Raw genomic sequence first — 25,988 nt, 5'->3', positions numbered from 1 at the left:
GTGAGTCTGTGGGTCTCTGTGTGGTGAGTCTGTGGGTCTCTGTGTGGTGAGTCTGTGGGTCTCTGTGTGGTGAGTCTGTGGGTGTCTGTGTGGTGAGTCTGTGGGTCTCTGTGTGGTGAGTCTGTGGGTCTCTGTGTGGTGAGTCTGTGGGTCTCTGTGTGGTGAGTCTGTGGGTGTCTGTGTGGTGAGTCTGTGGGTCTCTGTGTGGTGAGTCTGTGGGTCTCTGTGTGGTGAGTCTGTGGGTCTCTGTGTGGTGAGTCTGTGGGTCTCTGTGTGGTGAGTCTGTGGGTCTCTGTGTGGTGAGTCTGTGGGTCTCTGTGTGGCGAGTCTGTGGGTCTATGTGTGGTGAGTCTGTGGGTCTCTGTGTGGTGGTGAGTCTGTGGGTCTCTGTGTGGTGAGTCTGTGGGTCTCTGTGTGGTGAGTCTGTGGGTCTCTGTGTGGTGAGTCTGTGGGTGTCTGTGTGGTGAGTCTGTGGGTCTCTGTGTGGTGAGTCTGTGGGTCTCTGTGTGGTGAGTCTGTGGGTCTCTGTGTGGTGAGTCTGTGGGTCTCTGTGTGGTGAGTCTGTGGGTCTCTGTGTGGTGAGTCTTTGGGTCTCTGTGTGGTGAGTCTGTGGGTCTCTGTGTGGCGAGTCTGTGGGTCTATGTGTGGTGAGTCTGTGGGTCTCTGTGTGGTGGTGAGTCTGTGGGTCTCTGTGTGGTGAGTCTGTGGGTCTCTGTGTGGTGAGTCTGTGGGTGTCTGTGTGGTGAGTCTGTGGGTCTCTGTGTGGTGAGTCTGTGGGTCTCTGTGTGGTGAGTCTGTGGGTCTCTGTGTGGTGAATCTGTGGGTCTCTGTGTGGTGAGTCTGTGGGTCTCTGTGTGGTGAGTCTGTGGGTCTCTGTGTGGTGAGTCTGTGGGTCTCTGTGTGGTGAGTCTGTGGGTCTCTGTGTGGCGAGTCTGTGGGTCTATGTGTGGTGAGTCTGTGGGTCTCTGTGTGGTGAGTCTGTGGGTCTCTGTGTGGTGAGTCTGTGGGTCTCTGTGTGGTGAGTCTGTGGGTCTCTGTGTGGTGAGTCTGTGGGTCTCTGTGTGGTGAGTCTGTGGGTCTCTGTGTGGTGAGTCTGTGGGTGTCTGTGTGGTGAGTCTGTGGGTTTCTGTATGGTGAGTCTGTGGGTGTGTGTGTGGTGAGTCTGTGGGTGTCTGTGTGGTGAGTCTGTGGGTCTCTGTGTGGTGAGTCTGTGGGTCTCTGTGTGGTGAGTCTGTGGGTCTCTGTGTGGTGAGTCTGTGGGTCTCTGTGTGGTGAGTCTGTGGGTCTCTGTGTGGTGAGTCTGTGGGTCTCTGTGTGGTGAGTCTGTGGGTCTCTATGTGGTGAGTCTGTGGGTCTCTGTGTGGTGAGTCTGTGGGTCTCTGTGTGTTGAGTCTGTGGGTCTCTGTGTGGTGAGTCTGTGGGTCTCTGTGTGGTGAGTCTGTGGGTCTCTGTGTGGTGAGTCTGTGGGTCTCTGTGTGTTGAGTCTGTGGGTCTCTGTGTGGTGAGTCTGTGGGTCTCTGTGTGGTGAGTCTGTGGGTCTCTGTGTGGTGAGTCTGTGGGTCTCTGTGTGGTGAGTCTGTGGGTGTCTGTGTGGTGAGTCTGTGGGTCTCTGTGTAGTGAGTCTGTGGGTCTCTGTGTGGTGAGTCTGTGGGTCTCTGTGTGGTGAGTCTGTGGGTCTCTGCGTGGTGAGTCTGTGGGTCTCTGTGTGGTGAGTCTGTGGGTCTCTGTGTGGTGGTGAGTCTGTGGGTCTCTGTGTGGTGAGTCTGTGGGTCTCTGTGTGGTGAGTCTGTGTGGGTCTCTGTGTGGTGAGTCTGTGTGGTGAGTCTGTGGGTCTCTGTGTGGTGATTCTGTGGGTGTCTGTGTGGTGAGTCTGTGGGTCTCTGTGTGGTGAGTCTGTGGGTCTCTCTGTGGTGAGTCTGTGGGGACTCTCTGTGGTGAGTCTATCGGTCTCTGTGTGATGAGTCTGTGGGTCTCTGTGTGGTGAGTCTGTGGGTCTCTGTGTGGTGAGTCTGTGGGTCTCTGTGTGGTGAGTCTGTGGGTCTCTGTGTGGTGAGTCTGTGGGTCTCTGTTTGGTGATTCTGTGGGTGTCTGTGTGGTGAGTCTGTGGGTCTATGTGTGGTGAGTCTGTGGGTCTCTGTGTGGTGAGTCTGTGGGTCTCTGTGTGGTGAGTCTGTGGGTCTCTGTTTGGTGAATCTGTGGGTCTCTGTGTGGTGAGTCTGTGGGTCTCTGTGTGGTGAGTCTGTGGGTGTCTGTGTGGTGAGTCTGTGGGTCTCTGTGTGGTGAGTCTGTGGGTCTCTGTGTGGTGAGTCTGTGGGTCTCTGTGTGTTGAGTCTGTGGGTCTCTGTGTGGTGAGTCTGTGGGTCTCTGTGTGGTGAGTCTGTGGGTCTCTGTGTGGTGAGTCTGTGGGTCTCTGTGTGGTGAGTCTGTGGGTCTCTGTGTGGTGAGTCTATGGGTCTCTGTGTGGTGAGTCTGTGGGTCTCTGTGTGGTGAGTCTATGGGTCTCTGTGTGGTGAGTCTGTGAGTCTCTGTGTGGTGAGTTTGTGGGTCTCTGTGTGGTGAGTCTGTGGGTATCTGTGTGGTGGTGAGTTTGTGTCTCTCTCTGTGTCTCTGTCTCTCTCTCTCTCAGTGTCTCTGTGTCTCTGTGTCTCTCTCTCTGTCTCTGTCTCAGTGTCTCTGTGTTACTCTCTCTGTGTCTCTGTCTTTCTCTGTCTCTCTCTGTGTCTCAGTGTCTCTGTGTCTCTGTGTCTGTCTGTGTCTCTGTGTCTCTGTCTCAGTGTATCTGTCTCTCTCTGTCTTTCTCTCCGTGTCTCAGTGTCTCTGTGTCTCTGTCTCTGTGTCTCAGTGTCTCTGTGTCTCTCTGTGTCTCTCTCTGTGTCTTTCTCTGTGTCTCTCTCTGTCTCTCTGTGTCTCAGTGTCTCTCTCTCTGTCTCTCTCTGTCTCTCTCTGTGTCTCTCTCTCTGTCTCTGTCTCAGTGTCTCAGTGTCTCTGTGTCTCTGTGTCTCCATCTCTCTCTCTCTCTGTGTCTCTGTGTCTCTGTGTCTCTGTGTCTCAGTGTCTCTCTGTCTCAGTGTCTCTCTCTGTGTCTCTGTGTCTCTCTCTGTGTCTCTCTGTGTCTCTGTCTCTCTCTGTGTCTCTGTGTCTCTGTCTCTCTCTTTGTCTCTCTGTGTCTCTCTCTGTGTCTCTCTCTCTCTGTATCTCAGTGTCTCTGTGTCTCTCTGTGTCTGTGTGTCTCTGTCTCTCTCTGTGTCTCTCTGTGTCTCTCTCTGTGTCTCTCTCTGTATCTCAGTGTCTCTGTGTCTCCGTCTCTCTCTCTGTGTCTCTCTTAGTGTCTCCGTGTCTGTCTCAGTGTCTCTCTGTCTCTCTCTGTCTCAGTGTCTCTGTGTCTCTGTGTCTCCAACCTGCACATTGCTGGAGTTGGCAGCACTCCCATCGCCTCTCTCTGTGTCTCAGTGTCTCTGTCTCAGTGTCTCTCTGTCTCTGTCTCTCTCTCTGTGTCTCTCTGTGTCTCTGTGTCTCTCTCTGTGTCTCTCTCTGTGTGTCTCTGTGTCTCTGTCTCTCTCTCTGTGTCTCTGTGTCTCAGTGTCTCTCTCTCTCTCTGTGTCTCTCTCTGTGTCTCAGTGTCTCTCTCTCTGTCTCTCTCTGTGTCTCTCTCTCAGTGTCTCAGTGTCTCTGTGTCTCTGTCTCAGTGTCTCTGTGTCTGTCTCTCCGTCTCAGTGTCTCTGTGTCTCCAACCTGCACATTGCTGGAGTTGGCAGCCACTCCCATCGCCTCTCTCTGTGTGTCTCTCTGTGTGTCTCTGTGTCTCTCTGTGTCTCTCTGTGTGTCTCTCTCTCTGTGTCTCTGTGTCTCTGCCTCTCTCTGTGTCTCTGTGTCTCTGTGTCTCCAACCTGCACATTGCTGGAGTTGGCAGCCACTCCCATCGCCTCTCTCTGTGTGTCTCTCTGTGTGTCTCTGTGTCTCTCTGTGTCTCTCTGTGTGTCTCTCTCTCTGTGTCTCTGTGTCTCTGCCTCTCTCTGTGTCTCTGTGTCTCTGTGTCTCCAACCTGCACATTGCTGGAGTTGGCAGCCACTCCCATCGCCTCTCTCTGTGTGTCTCTCTGTGTGTCTCTGTGTCTCTCTGTGTCTCTCTGTGTGTCTCTCTCTCTGTGTCTCTGTGTCTCTGCCTCTCTCTGTGTCTCTGTGTCTCTGTGTCTCCAACCTGCACATTGCTGGAGTTGGCAGCCACTCCCATCGCCTCTCCGTCCGGCAGCCTCCACTCAAGCAAGGCTGGCGGTTGACCACCCCGTCCAGCGGCACGACAGCATCAGCAGGTCGCTGGATCGGCTGAGCTCCACACGGCAGGAGAGGTCACCGGCTGGCAGATCTGCGGGTCCACGTGGGTGGGTAGATGTTGACTACCTCGCCTGGTACACAGGAGGTCGTGGGTTCGATCACAGACCCTGTGAGATGTTGACTACCTCGCCTGGTATACAGGAGGTCGTGGGTTCAATCCCTGACCCTGTGAGATGTTGACTACCTCGCCTGGTGCACATGAGGTCGTGGGTTCGATCACAGACCCTGTGAGATGTTGACTACCTCGCCTGGTGCACATGAGGTCGTGGGTTCGATCACAGACCCTGTGGATGTTGACTACCTCGCCTGGTGCACATGAGGTCGTGGGTTCGATCACAGACCCTGTGAGATGTTGACTACCTCGCCTGGTACACAGGAGGTCGTGGGTTCGATCACAGACCCTGTGAGATGTTGACTACCTCGCCTGGTGCACATGAGGTCGTGGGTTCGATCACAGACCCTGTGAGATGTTGACTACCTCGCCTGGTGCACATGAGGTCGTGGGTTCGATCACAGACCCTGTGAGATGTTGACTACCTCGCCTGGTGCACATGAGGTCGTGGGTTCGATCACAGACCCTGTGAGATGTTGACTACCTCGCCTGGTGCACATGAGGTCGTGGGTTCGATCACAGACCCTGTGAGATGTTGACTACCTCGCCTGGTGCACATGAGGTCGTGGGTTCAATCCCAGACCCTGTGAGATGTTGACTACCTCGCCTGGTCTACAGGAGGTCGTGAGTTAGATCACAGACACTGTGAGATGTTGACTACCTCGCCTGGTCTACAGGAGGTCGTGGGTTCGATCACAGACCCTGTGAGATGTTGACTACCTCGCCTGGTGTGCAGGAGTTCGTGGGTTGGATCACAGACCCTGTGAGATGTTGACTACCTCGCCTGGTACACAGGAGGTCGTGGGTTCAATCCCTGACCCTGTGAGATGTTGACTACCTCGCCTAGTACACAGGAGGTCGTGGGTTAGATCACAGACCCTGTGAGATGTTGACTACCTCGCCTGGTCTACAGGAGGTCGTGGGTTAGATCACAGACACTGTGTGATGTTGACTACATCGCCTGGTCTACAGGAGGTCGTGGGTTCGATCCCAGACCCTGTCAGATGTTGACTACCTCGCCTGGTCTACAGGAGGTCCTGGGTTCGATCACAGACCCTGTGAGATGTTGACTACCTCGCCTGGTCTACAGGAGGTCGTGGGTTCGATCCCAGACCCTGTGAGATGTTGACTACTTCACAGACCACGCCTCCCTTCACCAGTGACCCACGTGACCACCACCGACCACGCCTTCCTTCAACTGACCAGCTGACTCCTCCCCCTTGCGTGTGTCACCACGTGACCACCACAGACCACGCCTCCCTTCACCAGCTGACCCGCTGACTCCTCCCCCTTGCGTGTGTCACCACGTGACCACCACAGACCACGCCTCCCTTCACCAGCTGCCCCGCTGACTCCTCCCCCCCACCGTGCGTGTCGCCACGTGACCACCTCAGACCACGCCTCCCTTCACCAGCTGCCCCACTGACTCCTCCCCCTCGCGTGTGTCACCACGTGACCACCACAGACCACGCCTCCCTTCACCAGCTGCCCCGCTGACTCCTCCCCCCCACCGCGTGTGTCACCACGTGACCACCACAGACCACGCCTCCCTTCACCAGCTGACCCACGTGACCACCACAGACCACGCCTCCCTTCACCAGCTGACCCACGTGACCACCACAGACCACGCCTCCCTTCACCAGCTGACCCACGTGACCACCACAGACCACGCCTCCCTTCACCAGCTGACCCACGTGACCACCACAGACCATGCCTTCCTTGACCAGCTGCCCCGCTGACTCCTCCCCCGAGTGTCACCACGTGACCACCACAGACCACGCCTCCCTTCACCAGCTGCCCCGCTGACTCCTCCCCCGAGTGTCACCACGTGACCACCACAGACCACGCCTCCCTTGACCAGCTGACTCCTCCCCCTAGCGTGTGTCACCACGTGACCACCACAGACCACGCCTCCCTTCACCAACTGCCCCGCTGACTCCTCCCCCGAGTGTCACCCCGTGACCACCACAGACCACGCCTCCCTTGACCAGCTGACCCACGTGGTCACCACAGACCACGCCTCCCTTCACCAGCTGACCCACGTGACCACCACAGACCACGCCTCCCTTCAGCAGCTGACCCACGTGGTCACTACAGACCACGCCTCCCTTGACCAGCTGCCCCACTGACTCCTCCCCCCCCGCGTGTGTCACCACGTGACCACCACAGACCACGCCTCCCTTCACCAACTGCCCCTCTGACTCCTCCCCCCCCACCGCGTGTGTCACCACGTGACCACCACAGACCACGCCTCCCTTCAACCAACTGCCCCTCTGACTCCTCCCCCGAGTGTCACCACGTGACCACCACAGACCACGCCTCCCTTGACCAGCTGCCCCGCTGACTCCTCCCCCGAGTGTCACCACGTGACCACCACAGACCACGCCTCCCATCACCAGCTGACCCGCTGACTCCTCCCCCCCCACCGCGTGTGTCACCACGTGACCACCACAGACCACGCCTCCCTTCACCAGCTGCCCCGCTGACTCCTCCCCCCCACCGTGTGTGTCACCACGTGACCACCACAGACCACGCCTCCCTTCACCAGCTGACCCACGTGACCACCACAGACCACGCCTCCCTTCACCAACTGCCCCTCTGACTCCTCCCCCCCGAGTGTCACCACGTGACCACCACAGACCACGCCTCCCTTCACCAACTGCCCCGCTGACTCCTCCCCCCCCCACGCGTGTGTCACCACGTGACCACCACAGACCACGCCTCCCTTCACCAACTGCCCCTCTGACTCCTCCCCCCCCACCGCGTGTGTCACCACGTGACCACCACAGACCACGCCTCCTTCAACCAACTGCGCCCTCTGACTCCTCCCCCGAGTATCACCACGTGACCACCACAGACCACGCCTCCCTTCAACCAACTGCCCCTCTGACTCCTCCCCCCCGAGTGTCACCACGTGACCACCACAGACCACGCCTCCCTTCAACCAACTGCGCCCTCTGACTCCTCCCCCGAGTGTCACCCCGTGACCACCACAGACCACGCCTCCCTTCACCAACTGCCCCTCTGACTCCTCCCCCCCCACCGCGTGTGTCACCCCGTGACCACCACAGACCACGCCTCCCTTCACCAGCTGACCCACGTGACCACCACAGACCACGCCTCCCTTCAACCAACTGCCCCTCTGACTCCTCCCCCCCATCGCGTGTGTCACCACGTGACCACCACAGACCACGCCTCCCTTCAACCAACTGCCCCTCTGACTCCTCCCCCGAGTGTCACCACGTGACCACCACAGACCACGCCTCCCTTCACCAACTGCCCCTCTGACTCCTCCCCCCTGCGTGTGTCACCACGTGACCACCACAGACCACGCCTCCCTTCACCAACTGCCCCTCTGACTCCTCCCCCCTGCGTGTGTCACCACGTGACCACCACAGACCACGCCTCCCTTCAACCAACTGCGCCCTCTGACTCCTCCCCCCCACCGTGTGTGTCACCACGTGACCACCACAGACCACGCCTCCCTTCACCAGCTGACCAACGTGACCACCCCAGACCATGCCTCCCTTCAGCAGCTGACCCACGTGGTCACTACAGACCACGCCTCCCTTGACCAGCTGCGCCCTCTGACTCCTCCCCCGAGTGTCACCACGTGACCACCACAGACCACGCCTCCCTTCACCAACTGCCCCTCTGACTCCTCCCCCCCACCGCGTGTGTCACCACGTGACCACCACAGACCACGCCTCCCTTTACCAACTGCCCCTCTGACTCCTCCCCCCCCACCGCGTGTGTCACCCCGTGACCACCACAGACCACGCCTCCCTTCACCAGCTGACCCACGTGACCACCACAGACCACGCCTCCCTTCAACCAACTGCCCCTCTGACTCCTCCCCCCCGAGTGTCACCACGTGACCACCACAGACCACGCCTCCCTTCACCAGCTGACCCACGTGACCACCACAGACCACGCCTCCCTTCAACCAACTGCGCCCTCTGACTCCTCCCCCGAGTGTCACCACGTGACCACCACAGACCACGCCTCCCTTCACCAGCTGACCCACGTGACCACCACAGACCACGCCTCCCTTCACCAGCTGACCCACGTGACCACCACAGACCACGCCTCCCTTCACCAACTGCGCCCTCTGACTCCTCCCCCGAGTGTCACCACGTGACCACCACAGACCACGCCTCCCTTCAGCAGCTGACCCACGTGGTCACTACAGACCACGCCTCCCTTGACCAGCTGACCCGCTGACTCCTCCCCCCCACCGTGTGTGTCACCACGTGACCACCACAGACCACGCCTCCCTTCAACCAGCTGACCCACGTGACCCCCTCTCACAGACGGTGGCTGAGCAGGCCTTGCTGGCTTCTCGCATGGATGGGTGCCGACATTCGCAGTTGAAGGTGGTGCTGTTGGTCACCTCCACTCCCTGAAGCACCTGGGGGGAGGGGGAGGGGGAGGGGGAGGGGCGGAGGGAGGGAGGAGTGGGAGGGGCCAGTTGCCAGTCTCAGCAGCAGCGTCTACAACTCCTCCTCTGACTGAGCGGCTGTTACCAAATCATCGGCATTCATAATAAAGTGGTTGAGCAATAGGGAGCCATCCCTTGACCGGACATCCGGGGGTCATCGATCAGCCTCCCATTGTATCTGTACCAGATGGAGATTCCCCCCCGGTACAGCTATTGAAGGCTTCACGAACTACGTGGTCAAAAATAGATGTTAAATAATGTGGGAGCCAGAGGTCATCCCTGCGGCACCCCAAGGTGTACAGGGAATGGCTCCGACTCCCGACCACGTAGTTTTACCCGGGCCCACTCACCATCATGAAGGTCCTTAATGATCGTGAGCAGAGGGTCAGGGACTCCAAAAGCACGAAGAACAACCCAGAGCCCAGGCCTACTGATGGTATCATAGGCCTTGACCAGGTCAATACAGCAGAGATGTAGGTCTTGTTGGAATTCCCTACACCTCTGCTGTAGCAGATGGACAAAAAATATGGCATCTGTGCAGGACCGCCCTTTCCTGAAACCGCATTGGGGCTCCGCAAGCCTCTCCTCAGCGTGCCTGGCAAGGCGATGCTGAATAATCCTTGCCAGGACCTTTCCCGGCACACTGAGGAGTGAGATGCCCCTGTAGTTGTTACAGTCTGTGCGGTCCCCCTTCTTAAAGAGTGGGACCACAAGGGCATCCTTCCAATCCTGCGGAACCCGTCCAGTGGTCCAGACTGTTGTTATGATGTCATATAGGGCAGTCTGTGCACAAACGCCACCCTCCCTCAGCATTTCGCTTGGGAGATCATCTCTGCCCGCTGCCTTTCCTGGTCTCAGACTCCGGATCGCCTTCAGTACTTCCTCAGCAGATGGCACCTCAGCCAGCCACTCACAGATGCCAATCCCAGCCGCAAGCGATGATGAAATTCTCGCTTGCAACTTTCATCAGATAACTGAGACCAGGCCATTTTTGGTTGGAATGGGGTCCTGGGTGTACACCCACCACTGGAGTGGAAGAATGGCAGGCGCATCTTACAGATGACTAGTCGATGGTCAGAGGGTAGATCAGCTCCACGGTAGGTCCTGGTGTCAAGGACATGGGCTCGCATCCGCTGGTCCGTCACTGCGTAGTCCAGCAGATGTTCTTGCTTGGACCCGACATGCATCCATGATGTTGTGTGGATGCGCCGATGCCGGAACAGCGTGTTGGTAATTACAAGCCCATGGGCTGCACAAAAATCTAGCAGCCTCCTACCGTTGTTATTGAGCTGATCTGGCCCATGCCCTCCAATCACTCCAGACCAGGTGCCAGCATCATGACCAACTCGGGCATTGAAGTCACCTCAACATGATGACTCTATCCCGAGGGGCCACTTTAGCCAGCACCTGTGACAGGAGGTCATAGAAGGCATCTGACTCATCGGCTTTGCCTGCATCCCTCCACGGATGTTCATCTTTGGTGGGGGCATAAGTAACCACGACCACCATTCCTCGCCTCCGGTTGATGGGAAGGCGAGCCCAAAGTAGCCTGGTGCTTACAGCTACCCACACCTCACCGCCAAGCTCCCACGCCCCCTTCATTCTTTTGTTCAAAAGAAGAGCCACACCCTGTTGTTTGGCAGTCTGCTGCCCTGAGTAGAGGACTGTCCACCCCTCATGGTGGCAGGAGCCAGAGCCGGTCCACCGGACCTCCTGAATACCGCATAGATCCAGACGGTACCGGTCCAGCTCCCGACAGAGGAGTGGCAGCCTCTCCTCCGCAGTGAGCGTTCGAACATTCCACGTGGCCACACGAAGTGGCTTTTCGTTGTTTCTGGAGTAGCCCCGAGGGTAGATATTCAATCTCCTGGCTCCGCCAATTGGGGTTTGGCCAGGAGACGTCATAGACGCCTGGCCCCCCGGGGCCTCCGTCACAAGCTTATTAGTTAGATATTTCAGTTTAATTCGTGGTTTCGTGGTAATTAATTGAAGGTGGAGGGGTTACCAGCCCCTCGCACCCGTCCAGAGCCCCCGTTTAGCCCCTGTGGTGGACACAGACGCCATGAGGGGAGGAGCCAATCAAAATTGGATCTCCCCCCACAGCACTGTCCACGACAGAGTTGCCCGTCCGGCACCGCGAGGAGGTAGGGGGTTGTTTTGCCGCACACTACACACACACCTACACACACACACCTACACACACCTACACACACCTACACACACTCACACACACACCTACACACACACACACCTACATACACCTACACACACACCTACCTACACACACCTACACACACACACCTACACCTACACACACACACCTACACCTACACACACACAACTACACACACACACCTACACACACCTACACCCACACCTACACACACACACCTACACACACACACACCTACACACCTACACCTACACACACACCTACACACACACCTACACACACACTACACACACACACCCACACACACACCTACACACACACACCTACACCCACACACCTACATACACACACCTACACACACACCTACACACACACACTACACCTACACACACACACCTACACACCTACACACACACACACCTACACACACACTACACACACACACACCCACACACACACCTACACACACACCTACACACACCTACACCCACACACACTACACACACACACACCTACACCCACACACTACACCCACACACACACACACACCTACACACACACACTACACACCTACACATACCCACACCTACACACACACACCTACACAGACACACACCTACACCTACACCTACACACACACCTACACACCTACCCACACACACCTACACACACTACACACACCTGCACACACACCTACACCTACACACACACACCTACACCCACACCCACACCTACACACACACTACACACACACACCCACACACACACAACTACACACACACTACACACCTACACACACACCTACACACACACACACACATACACACACACCTACACACACACCTCCAAACACACACACACCTACACACACACACACACTACACACACGCCTACACACACACCTACACCTACACCTCTACACCCACACCCACCCACACACACCTACACACACCTACACACACACTACACACCTACACACACCTACACCCACACACCTACACCAACACCTACACACACACACTTAAACCTACACCTACACACCCACACCTACACACACACCTCCACAACTACACCCACACCTACACCCACCCACCTGTAAGTTGGCCTCCTGCTTGTAAACTCCGAGGCTGGAGCCGGCCCCGGCCTTGACCCAGCGCAGCGACGCAGCTGGGAGGCCTCCCAGCCAATAGCAGGAGAGGAGGAGCGAGGCGTAGCCACCCACGGCAACCACGTGGCAACGCGGTGACGCGTCGGGGGCGTCTGTGACGTCACAAAGGGGGTGGGAGGGGACGTCACCTGGGAGCCACGCCCCCTAACACGCCCCACCCCCCCCCCCCCCCCAGCCAATAGCAGGAGAGGAGCAGCGAGGCGTAGCCCGCCCCCCCCAAGGCAACCACGTGGCAACGCGGTGACGCGTCGGGGGCGTCTGTGACGTCACAATGGGGGTGGGAGGGGACGTTACGTGGGTGCCACGCCCCCTAACACCACCACGACCACCACTACAACTACCACTACAACAACCACCACAACTACTACAACACTACCACCACAACTACTACCACTACCACCACTACCACTACTACCACTACAACACTACCACCACTACCACCACTACCACTACAACTACCACCACTACCACTACTACCACTACCACCACTACCACTACTACCACTACAACCACCACAACTACTACAACTACCACTACCAACACTACTACAACTACCACCACTACCACCACTACCACCACCACCACTACCACCACTACCACCACCACCACTACCACCACTACTGCAACTACCACCACTACCACCACAACCACCACTACTACAACTACCACCACTACCACCACTACCACCACCACCACTACCACCACTACCACCACTACTGCAACTACCACCACTACCACCACAACCACCACTACTACAACTACCACCACTACCACCACTACTGCAACTACCACCACTACCACCACTACCACCACTACTACTACTACACTACTACCACCACAACAAACACCACTATTACTACCACTACCACCATTACCACCACTACCACCACAACCACTACTACAACAACTACCACTACTACCACTACCACCACTACCACCATTACCACTACTACTACCATCACCACCACCACCACCACCCCCACCACCACCGCCACCACCACCACCACCAGAACCACCACCACCACCATCACCACCACCACCACCACCCCCACCACCACCGCCACCACCACCACCACCAGAACCACCACCACCACCACCCCCACCACCACTACCACCCCCACCACCACCACCACCCCCACCACCACCACCACCACCATCACCACCACCACCACCACCACCACCACCATCACCACCACCACCACCATCACCACCACCACCACCAACACTACCACCACCACCACCACCACCACCCTCACCACCACCACCACCCCCACCACCACCACCACTACACCACCACTACCACCACCACCACCACTACACCACCACTACCACCCTCACCACCACCACCACCATCACCACCACCACCACCACCCTCACCACCACCACCACCACCCCCACCCCCCCCTCACAGAGCACGGTGAGGCTGACGGTGGAGCTCCGTGAGGTGCCCAGCGCCACGTTGTGAGCATGGCAGTCAAAGTCTCCACTCTGAGAGCGGGACACGCGAACAAAGCTCAGCCGTGCCGAAGGGGCGGAGACACCGTGACCTCTGGCGTGACCTCTGGCGTGACCTCTGGCGTGACCTCCGGCGTGACCTCCAGCGTGACCTCCAGCGTGACCTCCGGCGTGACCTCCACCGTGAGGCTCACCTCCACCTGCTGCTGCTTCCATCTGAGGTGGGGGGAGTGAGGAAGAAGGGAGGAGGATCATCGTGGTACACTACACTGTACACTACACTGTACACCACACTGTACACTACACTGCACTATACACTACTACACTATACAATACTACACTACACTATACACTACTACACTATACACTACTACACTATACACTATACACTACTACACTATACACTACTACACTATACACTATACACTACTACACTATAAACTACACTACACTATACACTACTACACTATACACTACACTATACACTACTACACTACACTATACACTACTACACTATACACTACTACACTATACACTACTACACTATACACTACTACACTATACACTACTACACTATACACTACTACACTATACACTACTACACTATACACTACTACACTACACTATACACTACTACACTATACACTACTACACTATACATTACTACACTATACACTACACTATACACTACTACACTATACACTACACTATACACTACTACACTATACACTACTACACTATACACTACTACACTACACTATACACTACTACACTATACACTACTACACTATACACTACTACACTATACACTACTACACTATACACTACTACACTATATACTACTACACTATACACTACTACACTACACTATACACTACTACACTACACTACACTATACACTACTACACTGTACACTACACTGTACACTATACTGTACACTACACTTTACGTTATACTGTACACTACATTACACTATACACTACACTACTACACTGTACACTATACACTACTACACTATACACTACTCCACTATACACTATTACACTATACACTACTATACTATACACAACTATACTACACTATACACTACACTATACACTACACACTACTACACTATACACTACTGCACTAGACTATACACTACACTATACACTACTACACTATACACTACACTATACACTACTACACTATACACTACTACACTACACTATACACTACACTATACACTACTACACTATACACTACTACACTACACTATACACTACTACACTATACACTACTACACTATACACTACTACACTATACACTACTACACTATACACTACACTATACACTACTACACTATACACTACTACACTACACTATACACTACTACACTATAAACTACTACACTATACACTACTACACTATACACCACTACACTATACACTACTACACTATACACTACTACACTGTACACTACTACACTATACACTACACTATACACTACTACACTATACACTACTACACTATACACTACTACACTATACACTACACTATACACTATTACACTATACACTACTACACTATACACTACTACACTATACACTACTATACTATACACTACACTATACACTACTACACTATACACTACTACACTATACACTACTACACTATACACTACTACACTATACACTACACTATACACTACTACACTATACACTACTACACTATACACTACTACACTATACACTACTATACTAGACACTACACTATACACTACTACACTATACACTACTACACTATACACTACTACACTATACACTACTACACTATACACTACTACACTATACACTACTACACTATACACTACTACACTATACACTAATACACTACACTATGCACTACTACACTATACACTACTACACTATACACTACTACACTATACACTACTACACTATACACTACACTATACACTACTACACTACACTATACACTACACTATACACTACACTATACACTACACTATACACTACACTATACACTATACACTACACTATACACTACACACTACACTACTACACTGTACACTATACACCACTACACTATACACTACACTATACACTACACTACTCCACTATACACTATTACACTACACTATTCACTACTACACTATACACTACACTATACACTACTACACTATACACTACACTATACACTACTACACTATACACTACTATACTACACTATACACTACACTATACACTATAAACTACACTACACTATACACTACACACTACTACACTATACACTACTGCACTACACTATACACTACACTATACACTACTACACTATACACTACTACACTATACACTACTACACTATACACTACTACACTATACACCACTACACTATACACTACACTATACACTACTACACTATACACTACACTATACACTACTACACTATACACTACACTACCACACTATACATTACTACACTATACACTACTACACTATACACTACTACACTATACACTACACTATACACTACTACACTATACACTACACTATACATTACTACACTATACACTACACTATACACTACTACACTACACTATACACTACACTACTACACTATACACTACTACACTATACACTACTACACTATACACTACTACACTATACACTACTACACTATACACTACTACACTATACACTACTACACTATACACTACTACACTATACACTACTATACTATACACTACACTATACACTACTACACTATACACTACTACACTATACACTACTACACTACACACTACCACACTATACATTACTACACTATACACTACTACACTATACACTACACTATACACTACTACACTATACACTATACACTACACTACTACACTATACACTACTACACTATACACTACACTATACACTACTACACTACACTATACACTACACTATACACTACACTATACACTACACTATACACTATACACTACACTATACACTACACTATACACTACACACTACACTACTACACTGTACACTATACACCACTACACTATACACTACACTATACACTACACTACTCCACTATACACTATTACACTACACTATTCACTACTACACTATACACTACACTATACACTACTACACTATACACTACACTATACACTACTACACTATACACTACTATACTACACTATACACTACACTATACACTATAAACTACACTACACTATACACTACACACTACTACACTATACACTACTGCACTACACTATACACTACTACACTATACACTACTACACTATACACTACTACACTATACACTACTACACTATACACCACTACACTATACACTACACTATACACTACTACACTATACACTACACTATACACTACTACACTATACACTACACTACCACACTATACATTACTACACTATACACTACTACACTATACACTACTACACTATACACTACACTATACACTACTACACTATACACTACACTATACATTACTACACTATACACTACACTATACACTACACTACTACACTATACACTACTACACTATACACTACTACACTATACACTACTACACTATACACTACTACACTATACACTACTACACTATACACTACTATACTATACACTACACTATACACTACTACACTATACACTACTACACTATACACTACTACACTACACACTACCACACTATACATTACTACACTATACACTACTACACTATACACTACACTATACACTACTACACTATACACTACACTATACACTACACTACTACACTATACACTACTACACTATACACTACTACACTATACACTACTACACTATACACTACACTATACACTACTACACTATACACTACACTATACACTACTACACTATACACTACACTATACACTCCTACACTATACACTACACTATACACTACTACACTATACACTACACTACACTATACACTACTACACTATACACTACACTATACACCACTACACTATACACTACACTATACACTACTACACTATACACTACTACACTATACACTACTACACTATACACTACTACACTATACACTACACTGTACACTACTACACTATACACTACACTATACACTACTACACTATACACTACTACACTATACACTACACTATACACTCCTACACTATACACTACACTATACACTACTACACTTTACACTACACTATACACTACTACACTTTACACTACACTATACACTACTACACTATACACTACTACACTATACACTACTACACTATACACCACTACACCATACACTACTACACTATACACTACTACACTACACTATACACTACTACACTATACACTACACTATACACTACTACACTATACACTACTACACTATACACTATACACTACTACACTATACACTACTACACTATACACTACTACACTACACACTACTACACTATACACCACTACACTACACACTACTACACTATACACTACTACACTATACACCACTACACTACACACTACTACACTATACACTACTACACTACACTATACACTACTACACTATACACTACTACACTATACACTACTACACTATACACTACTACACTATACACTACACTATACACTACACTATACACTACTACACTACACTATACACTACTACACTATACACTACTACACTATACACTACTACACTATACACCACTACACCATACACTACTACACTATACACTACTACACTACACTATACACTACTACACTATACACTACACTATACACTACTACACTATACACTACTACACTATACACTATACACTACTACACTATACACTACTACACTATACACTACTACACTACACACTACTACACTATACACCACTACACTACACACTACTACACTATACACTACTACACTATACACCACTACACTACACACTACTACACTATACACTACTACACTACACTATACACTACTACACTATACACTACTACACTATACACTACTACACTATACACTACTACACTATACACTACACTATACACTACACTATACACTACTACACTACACTATACACTACTACACTATACACTCCTACACTATACACTACTACACTATACACTACTACACTATACACTACTACACTATACACTACTACACTATACACTACTACACTGTACACTACTACACTATACACTACTACACTATACACTCCTACACTGTGCACTACACTATACACTACTACACTATACACTACTACACTATACACTACTACACTATACACTACACTATACACTACACTATACACTACTACACTACACTATACACTACTACACTATACACTACACTATACACCACTACACTATACACTACTACACTATACACCACTACACTATACACTACTACACTATACACTACTACACTACACTATACACTACTACACTATACACTACTACACTATACACTACTACACTATACACCACTACACTATACACTACTACACTATACACTCCTACACTGTGCACTACACTATACACTACTACACTATACACTGCTACACTATACACTACTACACTATACACTACTACACTATACACTACTACACTGTACACTCCTACACTGTACACTCCTACACTGTACACTCCTACACTGTACACTACCACCCCCACCCACCCACCCCGCGTCTCCCTGCGGGTAGCCAGGCGAGTCTGGCCGGGGGGTTCGAGTCGCTGGAGCAGGCGAGGACCACGCTGCTTCGCTCGTTGGCCCAGAAACGACGTACACCTGACGATCCTCCAACGTGCCGGGGGTCGCCCCTTGCCCTCTGCTGCTCCTCTGCCTCCTCCCGACCCTCCAGCTCCTCCCCCTCGTTTAGCCCCTCCCCCTGCTTTAGCCCCTCCCCACCCTCACGCCCCTCCCCCTCCTCCTCGTTTAGCCCCTCCCCCTCCTCCCGCTCCTCCCCCTCGTTTAGCCCCTCCCCCTCCTCCAGCCCCTCCCCCTCCTCTGGCCCCTCCCACCCCTCACGCCCCTCCCCCTTCTTTAGCCGCTCCCGCTCCTCCCGCCCCTCCCCCTCCTTTAGCCCCTCCCACCCCTCACGCCCCTCACGCCCCTCCCCTTCCTCCAGCCCCTCCCACCCCTCACGCCCCTCCTCCAGCCCCTCCCACCCCTCACGCCCCTCCCACCCCTCCCCCTCCTCCCACCCCTCCCCCTCCTCCCACCCCTCCTCCCACCCCTCCTGCCCCTCCCCTCTTTCCAGCCAGACGTGGGGCTCATCCGGGCCATCTGTGAGCGCGGAGGGGGCGATGGGAAGTGGATTTTGATTTGTTAAAAAGTTGTGGGTAGGTGGTGTCTGTGTGTCTCTTTGGGTCTCTGTGGGTCTCTGTGTCTCTGTGGGTCTCTTTGAGTCTCTATGGGTCTCTGTGGGTCTCTATGAGTCTCTATGAGTCTCTGTGTGTCTCTATGAGTCTCTGTGTGTCTCTATGAGTCTCTATGAGTCTCTGTGTGTCTCTATGAGTCTCTATGAGTCTCTGTGGGTCTCTATGAGTCTCTGTGAGTCTATGTGGGTCTCTGTGGGTCTCTGTGGGTCTCTTTGGGTCTCTATGGGTCTCTGTGGGTCTCTGTGGGTCTCTATGAGTCTCTTTGGGTCTCTGTGGGTCTCTATGGGTCTCTGTGTGTCTCTATGAGTCTCTTTGGGTCTCTGTGGGTCTCTATGAGTCTCTATGAGTCTCTGTGTGTCTCTATGAGTCTCTTTGGGTCTCTGTGGGTCTCTATGAGTCTCTGTGGGTCTCTGCAGGTCTCTATGAGTCTCTATGGGTCTCTATGAGTCTCTTTGGGTCTCTGTGGGTCTCTATGGGTCTCTGTGTGTCTCTATGAGTCTCTTTGGGTCTCTGTGGGTCTCTATGAGTCTCTATGAGTCTCTGTGTGTCTCTATGAGTCTCTTTGGGTCTCTGTGGGTCTCTATGAGTCTCTGTGGGTCTCTGCAGGTCTCTATGAGTCTCTATGGGTCTCTATGAGTCTCTATGGGTCTCTATGGGTCTCTGTGGGTCTCTATGGGTCTCTATGAGTCTCTGTGGGTCTCTATGGGTCTCTATGAGTCTCTGTGGGTCTCTGTGGGTCTCTATGAGTCTCTATGAGTCTCTGTGGGTCTCTATGGGTCTCTATGAGTCTCTATGGGTCTCTATGAGTCTCTATGGGTCTCTATGGGTCTCTGTGGGTCTCTATGGGTCTCTATGAGTCTCTGTGGGTCTCTATGGGTCTCTATGAGTCTCTGTGGGTCTCTGTGGGTCTCTATGAGTCTCTATGAGTCTCTGTGGGTCTCTGTGGGTCTCTATGAGTCTCTATGTGTCTCTATGGGTCTCTGTGTGTCTCTATGAGTCTCTTTGGGTCTCTGTGGGTCTCTATGGGTCTCTGTGTGTCTCTATGAGTCTCTTTGGGTCTCTATGGGTTTCTATGGGTCTCTGTGGGTCTCTATGAGTCTCTATGGGTCTCTATGAGTCTCTGTGTGTCTCTATGAGTCTCTTTGGGTCTCTGTGTGTCTCTATGAGTCTCTTTGGGTCTCTGTGGGTTTCTATGGGTCTCTGTGGGTCTCTATGAGTCTCTATGGGTCTCTATGAGTCTCTGTGTGTCTCTATGGGTCTCTGTGTGTCTCTATGAGTCTCTGTGTGTCTGTATGAGTCTCTGTGAGTCTCTTTGGGTCTCTGTGGGTCTCTATGGGTCTCTGTGTGTCTCTATGAGTCTCTGTGTGTCTCTATGAGTCTCTGTGTGTCTCTGTGGGTCTCTGTGTCTCTGTGGGTCTCTTTGAATTTCTATGAGTCTTTATGAGTCTCTGTGTGTCTCTATGAGTCTCTGTGTGTCTCTGTGGGTCTCTTTGGGTCTCTATGAGTCTCTATGAGTCTCTGTGGGTCTCTATGGGTCTCTGTGTGTCTCTATGAGTCTCTTTGGGTCTCTGTGTGTCACTGTGGGTCTCTTTGAATTTCTATGAGTCTCTATGAGTCTCTGTGTGTCTCTATGAGTCTCTGTGTGTCTCTGTGGGTCTCTTTGGGTCTCTATGAGTCTCTATGAGTCTCTGTGGGTCTCTATGGGTCTCTGTGTGTCTCTATGAGTCTCTTTGGGTCTCTGTGTGTCACTGTGGGTCTCTGTGTCTCTGTGGGTCTCTATGAGTCTCTATGAGTCTCTATGGGTCTCTGTGTGTCTCTGTGGGTCTCTGTGGGTCTCTGTGGGTTTCTATGAGTCTCTGTGGGTCTCTGTGTGTCTCTATGAGTCTCTGTGGGTCTCTGTGGGTCTCTATGAGTCTCTGTGTGTCTCTATGAGTCTCTGTGGGTCTCTGTGGGTCTCTATGGGTCTCTGTGGGTCTCTGTGGGTCTCTATGAGTCTCTGTGTGTCTCTATGAGTCTCTGTGGGTCTCTGTGGGTCTCTATGAGTCTCTATGGGTCTCTATGAGTCTCTATGAGTCTCCGTGGGTCTCTATGGGTCTCTGTGGGTCCTATGAGTCTCTATGGGTCTCTGTGGGTCTCTGTGAGTCTCTATGGGTCTCTATGAGTCTCTATGAGTCTCCGTGGGTCTCTATGGGTCTCTGTGTGTCTCTATGAGTCTCTATGAGTCTCTGTGTGTCTCTATGAGTCTCTATGGGTCTCTGTGGGTCTCTGTGGGTCTCTGTGGGTCTCTATGAGTCTATGTGGGTCTCTATGCGTCTCTATGAGTCTCTGTGTGTCTCTATGAGTCTCTGTGGGTCTCTGTGGGTCTCTATGAGTCTCTATGGGTCTCTATGAGTCTCTATGAGTCTCCGTGGGTCTCTATGGGTCTCTGTGGGTCCTATGAGTCTCTATGGGTATCTATGTGTCTCTGTGGGTCCGTGTGGGTCTCTGTGAGTCTCTGTGTGTCTCTATGGGTCTCTATGGGTCTCTATGAGTCTCTGTCGGTCTCTGTGGGTCTCTATGAGTCTCTGTGTGTCTCTATGGGTCTCTATGAGTCTCTATGAGTCTCTGTGTGTCTCTATGGGTCTCTATGGGTCTCTATGAGTCTCTGTGTGTCTCTATGAGTCTCTGTGTGTCTCTATGAGTCTCTGTGTGTCTCTATGAGTCTCTGTCGGTCTCTATGGGTCTCTGTGGGTCTCTATGGGTCTCTATGAGTCTCTATGAGTCTCTGTCGGTCTCTATGGGTCTCTGTGGGTCTCTATGGGTCTCTATGAGTCTCTATGAGTCTCTGTGTGTCTCTATGAGTCTCTATGAGTCTCTGTGTGTCTCTATGAGTCTCTGTGTGTCTCTATGAGTCTCTGTGTGTCTCTATGAGTCTCTGTGTGTCTCTATGAGTCTCTGTGGGTCTCTATGGGTCTCTGTGGGTCTCTATGGGTCTCTGTGTGTCTCTATGAGTCTCTGTGTGTCTCTATGAGTCTCTGTGTGTCTCTATGAGTCTCTGTGGGTATCTGTGGGTCTCTATGGGTCTCTATGAGTCTCTGTGGGTCTCTGTGGGTCTCTATGAGTCTCTGTGGGTCTCTATGATTCTCTATGGGTCTCTATGAGTCTCTATGAGTCTCTGTGGGTCTCTGTGGGTCTCTATGAGTCTATGTGGGTCTCTATGGGTCTCTATGAGTCTCTGTGTGTCTCTATGAGTCTCTGTGGGTCTCTGTGGGTCTCTATGAGTCTCTATGGGTCTCTATGAGTCTCTATGAGTCTCTGTCGGTCTCTATTGGTCTCTGTGGGTCTCTATGAGTCTCTGTGTGTCTCTATGGGTCTATGTGTGTCTCTATGAGTCTCTGTGTGTCTGTATGAGTCTCTGTGAGTCTCTTTGGGTCTCTGTGGGTCTCTATGGGTCTCTGTGTCTCTGTGGGTCTCTTTGAATCTCTATGAGTCTTTATGAGTCTCTGTGTGTCTCTATGAGTCTCTGTGTGTCTCTGTGGGTCTCTTTGGGTCTCTATGAGTCTCTATGAGTCTCTGTGGGTCTCTATGGGTCTCTGTGTGTCTCTATGAGTCTCTTTGGGTCTCTGTGTGTCACTGTGGGTCTCTTTGAATTTCTATGAGTCTCTATGAGTCTCTGTGTGTCTCTATGAGTCTCTGTGTGTCTCTGTGGGTCTCTTTGGGTCTCTATGAGTCTCTATGAGTCTCTGTGGGTCTCTATGGGTCTCTGTGTGTCTCTATGAGTCTCTTTGGGTCTCTGTGTGTCACTGTGGGTCTCTGTGTCTCTGTGGGTCTCTATGAGTCTCTATGAGTCTCTATGGGTCTCTGTGTGTCTCTGTGGGTCTCTATGAGTCTCTATGAGTCTCTATGGGTCTCTGTGTGTCTCTGTGGGTCTCTGTGGGTCTCTGTGGGTTTCTATGAGTCTCTGTGGGTCTCTGTGTGTCTCTATGAGTCTCTGTGGGTCTCTGTGGGTCTCTATGAGTCTCTGTGTGTCTCTATGAGTCTCTGTGGGTCTCTGTGGGTCTCTATGGGTCTCTGTGGGTCTCTGTGGGTCTCTATGAGTCTCTGTGTGTCTCTATGAGTCTCTGTGGGTCTCTGTGGGTCTCTATGAGTCTCTATGGGTCTCTATGAGTCTCTATGAGTCTCCGTGGGTCTCTATGGGTCTCTGTGGGTCCTATGAGTCTCTATGGGTCTCTGTGGGTCTCTGTGAGTCTCTATGGGTCTCTATGAGTCTCTATGAGTCTCCGTGGGTCTCTATGGGTCTCTGTGTGTCTCTATGAGTCTCTATGAGTCTCTGTGTGTCTCTATGAGTCTCTATGGGTCTCTGTGGGTCTCTGTGGGTCTCTGTGGGTCTCTGTGGGTCTCTATGAGTCTATGTGGGTCTCTATGCGTCTCTATGAGTCTCTGTGTGTCTCTATGAGTCTCTGTGGGTCTCTGTGGGTCTCTATGAGTCTCTATGGGTCTCTATGAGTCTCTATGAGTCTCCGTGGGTCTCTATGGGTCTCTGTGGGTCCTATGAGTCTCTATGGGTATCTATGTGTCTCTGTGGGTCCCTGTGGGTCTCTGTGAGTCTCTGTGTGTCTCTATGGGTCTCTATGGGTCTCTATGAGTCTCTGTCGGTCTCTATGGGTCTCTGTGGGTCTCTATGAGTCTCTGTGTGTCTCTATGGGTCTCTATGAGTCTCTATGAGTCTCTGTGTGTCTCTATGGGTCTCTATGGGTCTCTATGAGTCTCTGTGTGTCTCTATGAGTCTCTGTGTGTCTCTATGAGTCTCTGTGTGTCTCTATGAGTCTCTGTCGGTCTCTATGGGTCTCTGTGGGTCTCTATGGGTCTCTATGAGTCTCTATGAGTCTCTGTCGGTCTCTATGGGTCTCTGTGGGTCTCTATGGGTCTCTATGAGTCTCTATGAGTCTCTGTGTGTCTCTATGAGTCTCTATGAGTCTCTGTGTGTCTCTATGAGTCTCTGTGTGTCTCTATGAGTCTCTGTGTGTCTCTATGAGTCTCTGTGTGTCTCTATGAGTCTCTGTGGGTCTCTATGGGTCTCTGTGGGTCTCTATGGGTCTCTGTGTGTCTCTATGAGTCTCTGTGTGTCTCTATGAGTCTCTGTGTGTCTCTATGAGTCTCTGTGGGTATCTGTGGGTCTCTATGGGTCTCTATGAGTCTCTGTGGGTCTCTGTGGGTCTCTATGAGTCTCTGTGGGTCTCTATGATTCTCTATGGGTCTCTATGAGTCTCTATGAGTCTCTGTGGGTCTCTGTGGGTCTCTATGAGTCTATGTGGGTCTCTATGGGTCTCTATGAGTCTCTGTGTGTCTCTATGAGTCTCTGTGGGTCTCTGTGGGTCTCTATGAGTCTCTATGGGTCTCTATGAGTCTCTATGAGTCTCTGTCGGTCTCTATTGGTCTCTGTGGGTCTCTATGAGTCTCTGTGTGTCTCTATGGGTCTCTATGAGTCTCTATGAGTCTCTGTGTGTCTCTATGGGTCTCTATGGGTCTCTATGAGTCTCTGTGTGTCTCTATGAGTCTCTGTGTGTCTCTATGAGTCTCTGTGTGTCTCTATGAGTCTCTGTGGGTCTCTATGGGTCTCTGTGGGTCTCTATGGGTCTCTATGAGTCTCTGTGGGTCTCTGTGGGTCTCTATGAGTCTCTGTGGGTCTCTATGAGTCTCTGTGGGTCTCTATGAGTCTCTATGGGTCTCTATGAGTCTCTATGAGTCTCTGTGGGTCTCTATGGGTCTCTGTGGGTCTCTATGGGTCTCTATGAGTCTCTGTGGGTCTCTGTGGGTCTCTATGAGTCGCTGTGGGTCTCTATGAGTCTCTATGAGTCTCTGTGGGTCTCTGTGGGTCTCTATGAGTCTCTGTGGGTCTCTATGAGTCTCTGTGGGTCTCTATGGGTCTCTATGG

The 25,988-nt window shown here is 51.1% G+C and overlaps 1 long non-coding RNA gene across 1 annotated transcript; it reads right to left on the bottom strand.

Annotated features, from left to right (window-relative positions):
* Positions 1-4,164: 4,164 nt before the first annotated feature.
* Positions 4,165-12,304, bottom strand: LOC142907757 (uncharacterized). The gene is made up of 3 exons (XR_012931255.1): positions 12,151-12,304; positions 8,755-8,854; positions 4,165-4,362 (listed from the first exon to the last, which is right to left on the bottom strand). It is a non-coding gene; the product is annotated as an uncharacterized LOC142907757 (long non-coding RNA).
* Positions 12,305-25,988: the final 13,684 nt, after the last annotated feature.

The sequence above is a fragment of the Petromyzon marinus genome, chromosome 82, assembly GCF_048934315.1.
Source record: "Petromyzon marinus isolate PM22_M1 ecotype Great Lakes invasive population chromosome 82, UKy_Petmar_22M1.pri1.0, whole genome shotgun sequence".
Lineage (NCBI taxonomy): Eukaryota > Metazoa > Chordata > Hyperoartia > Petromyzontiformes > Petromyzontidae > Petromyzon > Petromyzon marinus.
Note: the sequence above shows the minus strand (reverse complement) of the source record. Positions and strands in the feature narration are given on the sequence as shown.